This window comes from Trichomycterus rosablanca, chromosome 8 (genome assembly GCF_030014385.1).
Source record: "Trichomycterus rosablanca isolate fTriRos1 chromosome 8, fTriRos1.hap1, whole genome shotgun sequence".
NCBI lineage: Eukaryota > Metazoa > Chordata > Actinopteri > Siluriformes > Trichomycteridae > Trichomycterus > Trichomycterus rosablanca.
In genome coordinates this window covers 28,268,652-28,275,167 of record NC_085995.1, presented here as the reverse complement: position 1 = coordinate 28,275,167, position 6,516 = coordinate 28,268,652, and positions in this window count along the sequence as shown.

The window sequence follows — 6,516 nt, the reverse complement described above, 5'->3', positions numbered from 1 at the left end:
CGCATGGCCTGCAGCAATATACCCTCCTCGAATGCAATCAGGGATCCAAAGCAGTGGAAGACAAATTGACTACGCTAAATCGGGAGGAAAAGGGGAAAAATTGCATAAATAAAGAGAAAAAAACACTGGTGCTATTGTACATGAGTTGTTAAATAGAATGAGATTTGAGATACAACCATGGACAGTTTAACCTCCTACATGCTGTAAAATGTATTTAAAAGTATAATGTCGAGCCGTTCGGGTGGCGCAGCGGTAAAACACGCTAGCACACCAGAGCTGACATTTCAAACTCGTCGGTTCGAAACTCAGCTCTGCTATCCGGCTGGGCTGGGCGGCTGTATGAATAACGATTGGCCTGTTGTTCATACAGGGGTGGGAAGCCTGAGAGGGACCTCATAACTGGTAATGGTACCTGCACAGAGTCAAAGAATAATGTGATCAGGGTGTGGCTCTCCATACACAAAGCTGATCCACGTGTGAACTCGCCTCGTGCAGGTGAAAAGATGCAGTCGGCTACTGCACTTGTGTCAGAGGGGGCGTGTGACAGTCTCGCTCACCTCAATCAGCAGTGGGGATCAGCATCAGTAGAGAGGAAGCATAATGCAATCAGGTAATTGGATACGACTAGATTGGGAGGAAAATTGGGAAGAAATGCAAAAAAAAAAAGTATAATAATGGTACAGTATGTTCTTAATTTTACACTCATGTGAAATACAAAAGCACAGACATACTGCTTCAGGTTAGGCTTTAATGTGAACTGACAGTAGTTGTAGCTGCACCATCCTCTGTATATAATCCACAGATTATCAGCACTGTGTGTTGCTTGTTCCCAACAGCACGCATGCAAACCAGGGTGTGAATTAGAGGTGCAGTTTGCCAAGTTCTCAGTTGTTTTTTGTTCCCCATTATACCTGATCACGCAATACGACACAACACGAACGTTTGTCTCAATCATGTAAAGTGCGCTAGATCTCGCTGGTTTGGCATTGGGATTTGTTTCAAATTCTGTTTGTTTGTTTGTCACATATAGCCTAGTGTGTCTCTGTACACTCGATAACGCTCTGTGTGGAAACCCAACACTGGCAAGGTGATGAGAAACAGCCGCGGATTGGACACCTTTCATAGAGAGCGTGTGGTGATCCAGCTCTCCCTGATCATATCTGGGATGTGCCAGCGGCATCAAATTCACAGATGGGAATTGGAAACGATTAGACTGGGAGATAAAGGAGGGAAATCCAGTTGCAAGGGTGAAATTTACACACGTTTTTGCAGTGAAGGTTTAAAGAGCACTGTTAGCATTTTCTACCCAACATTATCGAGCATTCTGTATTCATTTACTCTTATACAGAGCAATGTTGATCTTTTGCAACACTTTGTCAAGTTTTATTGGAACATTCTGGAAAGTGGAATTTTATTGGTACTAAAAGTAACTTAAAATGGCAAGAGAGCAAACAGCCAGTAATGTGAAGGTTTCATGTGAAGTCCTAACCTGAAATGTTTTTATAAAGCACACTTTGTGAGTTTCGGTTGCTTAGCACTAATGTTTTTACCTGCTTTTTGTAGCTGCTGTGTTAATTTTACAGCGATAATGATTCGAGTCAGCACCAAAACACAGCATGTACACAATTACAGGGCTTGAATTTTTTTTGCTTATTTTTTATGAGTGACAGAACATGGCTTTCAAACCAAGTTTCGTGTAGTGCACAGTGTGTAACTACACCATTTGTAGTGCACTAATTTCAGTTAAACTTCGTTTTCACAGGGTTTAATTGACATTTAAATTGTGAAAAAGAGTTTGCTCCTGCCCACCTCTAGGTGTAATTCGGCTATCTATATAGTTTTCATTTCATTTTTGTCAACCTACTGCATCATCCTGGCCAGGGTCACATTGTTTCCAGTTCTCCCGGGAAACACCGGTTCTCTGACGCCCGGCCGGGTCGTAGCACTGCTGTGCTTTAAACCCGAATCTCATCGGTGGCGGGCTAGCCTAACAGACCAGTGCTTCACACAAGCGCTGCTTATTAAATGTCTTGCCTTAAATGCACTACTTTGGTTCAGACAGGTCTGAATTATTTGTAGCTTCAGTGCAAACACGGTTAATCAACTAAATATTGGGTTAAGCTTAAAATAGTGTACATGTATTGCCTTTTACTATGTGTAGATTACTAGAATGAAGAAGTAAAAGGTTACATTTATGTGGTTTATTATGAAGGAAATGTACAGTGACCCCCTCCTCCTCATCAAGCTTCATCTGTGTTTATCAAAACCATGACTGGTTCAGTAATTTACTCTTCACACAATGTAGTTTTTATAATTGTTGTGCCTTGTGTAAATAATTAAATGAAATGTGAACTGTGTAACTTTAATAAAGAAATAGAATTGTACAGCGGTATATTAGCTACAAAACTAATTTATTTTATATAATTTGCCAGGTGAATTTCATTTCAGAAAGAAAATGTAAAATATAGACGTTCTTATGGGTCCAATAATAACACATAGCCTGACTCATAAATAACATTCCTAATAGTATTTAAGTTTATTTAATTGTTTTTTAGTGTTGTGATGAGCAGCAGTGATGCTGATTTAGAGTTTACCTAATGTTAAAGTGTTTTTAATGTGCCAGTACACCAGCAATGCAGAGATGTATCCTAAATAATTTGAAGTGATCCTTTTTGGGGGATGGCTAATAAAGTTAAATGGTAATGTCATGTTATGTTTTTTATTTTGTGTATGTATACACACACACACACACACACACACACACACACTTACACCAATGAGGCATAACATTATGACCACCTTCCTAATATTGTGGCGGTCCCCCTTTTGCTGCCAAAACAGCCCTGCAACTGTGATACACTGTGTATTCTGGCACCTTTCTATCAGAACCAGCATTAACTTCTTTAGAAATTTGAGCTACAGTAGCTCGTCTGTTGGATCGGACCACACGGGCCAGCCTTCGCTCCCCACGTGCATCAGTGAGCCCTGGCCGCCCATGACTCTGTCACCGGTTTACCACTGTTCCTTCCTTGGACCACTTTTGATAGATACTGACCACTGCAGACCGGGAACACCCCACAAGAGCTGCAGTTTTGGAGATGCTCTGACCCAGTCGTCTAGCCATCACAATTTGGCCCTTGTCAAACTCGCTCAAATCCTTACGCTTGGTCATTTTTCCTGCTTCTAACACATCAATTTTGAGGATAAAATGTTCACTTGCTGCCTAATATATCCCACCCACTAACAGGTGCCATGATGAAGAGTGTTATTCATGTACCCTAACAAGGTTTTCATGGCCACTGAATTAAATAACAGTGCCACATCATCACATACCCTTCACTAAACTTAACAGTGAGCTTCAGGTTCTTTTCAGTGTAACCATTCTTTTCAATTTTTGTTTCATGTGGTGCCAAAAAGTCCCAGGACAGTTGGGCAAAATCCAGGTTTTTTTTTTGGTTTTTTTTTGTGGTTACGTGACAGAAAAAGGCTTTAAGTCTGGCAAACCTTCCAAAATTAAGATGTCGTCTGGTAGTTTCCAAGACTTGGTGACCCCAAGATGTGATTTTTTTTTTTCTGTAACTCTCCAACAGTGATCCTTGAGGATTTTTGTCTTTTGTTTTTTTACCATTTTCTGCACTGTGCATGAGGGCAAAACAAACTTGGGGCATCATCCCAAATTGGGCCAGTTTGTTACAGTTCCAGTTGATTGGAGCTTTTACATTGTTGCCAGATCTGTAGATATATGCATTTTCAGGCAAGCAGATATGTTTTATAACAGAATTAGACATGTCACCTCATATACACTTCAGTATATAAAATGTAAGTAATATTAATAATAATACTGCTAGAAAGTTCATAGATATTTTGATCAACTTTAAATAAAAAACTAAAATGCTAGTTACATTTTGCTACTAAGAATATCTAGGGGTGCCAATAATATATGCTTCCAACTTTGTAGCAACAGTTTGGGGGGAAAACATATCATGTTACGGCATAATTGTTCATGTCACATAAATTACAAAAAACACATTTGCATAACAATGGCATTGTTTTGCCTAGATAAGACACGACATGTAATGAAAAGAAGGGACAATTGAAACCATTCTTGGCTGGGTAAAATAGGACAAGGTAAAAATGCCCATTGAGCAAAATGCAAATCCTCCTTACAAAAAAAAAATAATAATAATTATCGCACATGCTCTGTGTGCACTTACATGGAGACAACCTGGCAGGGTTCAAAACACATCACAGTCACACTCTGAAAAACCAACTGAATTTTATAATAAGCTTCTACATCACGACAACACGCACATCGCCGAGCAGCCATTAGTAACACATTAGCTATGAAAAATGACCACTAATATCTGCACAGTGGCCATTTTCCCAAATAAACCTTCTCATTACACAAACAGTGTGAGCAGCAGCCTGCATAAAATCAGCTGTCACAGCGGGCGGAAGTTGTCATAAAGTTGGAAATAAAAAGCCAATCTTTTTAGAGGGACAGGTGATTGGTCAGTTTTACTGTTATTTGAAATTGGTCTCTTATTAAATTATTATTGCATGTTCCTCTGTAAATTTGTAGCTGAACCAATCATCATTCAAGAGCAAAGGCGGTAAAATTCTGAAAGGGAGACTTATTTAATTTAACCATTCCAACACAAATTAAACAGCCAGGTATGAAGGATTTATTTGCTGTCAAAGATTTGTTTGTCAAATGGGTAGATGCACACAAATACTGTGACAGATGTTAGATTTTGCATCATTTGCTGATAACAATCTGAACTGTCTTTGATACATGGAATTTAACATTATTCATTTTTAACTAGCTGAAATGTGGACTTATCTGACCACAGAACACATTTTCACTGTCCTTTGGTCCATCTGAGTTGAGCTGGTGGCGTTTCTACATACTATTAATTCCAAGTGCAAAATAGAGTTTCGGATTACATTTTGATTGTTGATGTAGTTACAGACTATGTTAAGTGACAAAAATTTAAATTAGAACTGCTTACTTTTAAAATATGATAATTAGAATATCTTAGGCCCTCTCTAAAAGCCCTTTTGGCTGTTACATTTTATGAAGGGGCACTCAGCTAGCTCAGTGGTCTGTCATGCTAGCCCACTACTGCTGAGATACTGGTTTGAATCTTAGGAGGTGTCATCATTTTTTTTTCTACTTTGTGTGGAATTTATGGAATGTACTACTGATTTTGAACTAGCTCTAGCACTGGCTGGAACACATCGGCAGACTGTCAGCACCACTGACCTTCAGACAGGTTGTGTCTAATCCAGCTCCAGTCATCACAATACTTAAGTGGGCTTCACAGGTTTAATCTCCTTTTGGAGGACTGACACTGTCCTCAGTGTTTTCTCTGTCCCTCACTTAGTCTCGGTGTCTACGTCCTTCTCTTGCCTTTTTTCTTTCTGAAGGTTTGTGACCTTTCCAGTCTTTTTCAGTTTACACCTGCCAGAAGAGTTCTGATAGGGCAAGGCTAGAAACAACTGCTGAATGTGCTTGACATTCAAGCCCTTAGATATCATTGCATGAGAAACTGTCATGCTACTGCGATAAATACAGACAGTGGAAATGTGTACTGTGGTCAGAAAAGTCCACATTTCAGCTTGTTAAAAAAAATGAATGTTAAGTTCCATCTACCAAAGACGATTCATGCTGTCACCAGCGAATGATGCAAAATCTAACATGTCACAGTATTTGGGTGCATCATTGTCAACAGCCCATATAACACTGGGAGATTGGCAGTTTAAATGTGCAGCTGACAAAGTTGTTTATGTCTTTAGGAGCATTTGCCACAAGGTATTTGTGTGCTGTTTTCAATAAACTGACCGGTAAAAATGTATGTAGTTCCGACGCAGAGGTGGCTCGTTCCTTAGGGCGATCGGGCGACGCACCACCAAAGGGTGAAAGGGAAGAAATTTTCTATCACAGCTGTGACTGTTCTGGAGTCTGTCTTGCCTGTGAATATCGTCCAATCAGCGTCGAGTTGTGTTCCGTACAGTACCGCCCCTTTTGGGGCGACTTCAGTCTGACTGAAAATCGCCCCGGATTGCTCTCATAGACTCATATTAAGGCTCTTTTTTTCGAACTGCAGGTGCTGCAATACAATCTGAATGAGTTCTGGGAGGGCTCGCACTTACGTGCTTGCGTCACACGTAACCTGGTGTAGCGATCTCGTCACCATGACTACCATTACCTCAGTTCAGAGCAACTCCATCGTGTAATCAGGATAAATTAGCAACTTAAGAATTAGGGCCACCCAGACCAAATTTAAACATCTAATATCTACAAAGGGGGGAAAATCATATAAGTAACAAATAAATTACAAGTAAGTAATGTAATTTTTAAATTGTGAATTGTGATTGCACTTATTGTATCTCCCCAATTGTTTAATTGTACTTCTTTATTCATTGCACATCAGCCCCGATGCCAATCTTTATTCTGGATCTGCTGCACCTAAAATAAAATGCTATCTGATGAAGACTGAATTAAATTGTTAG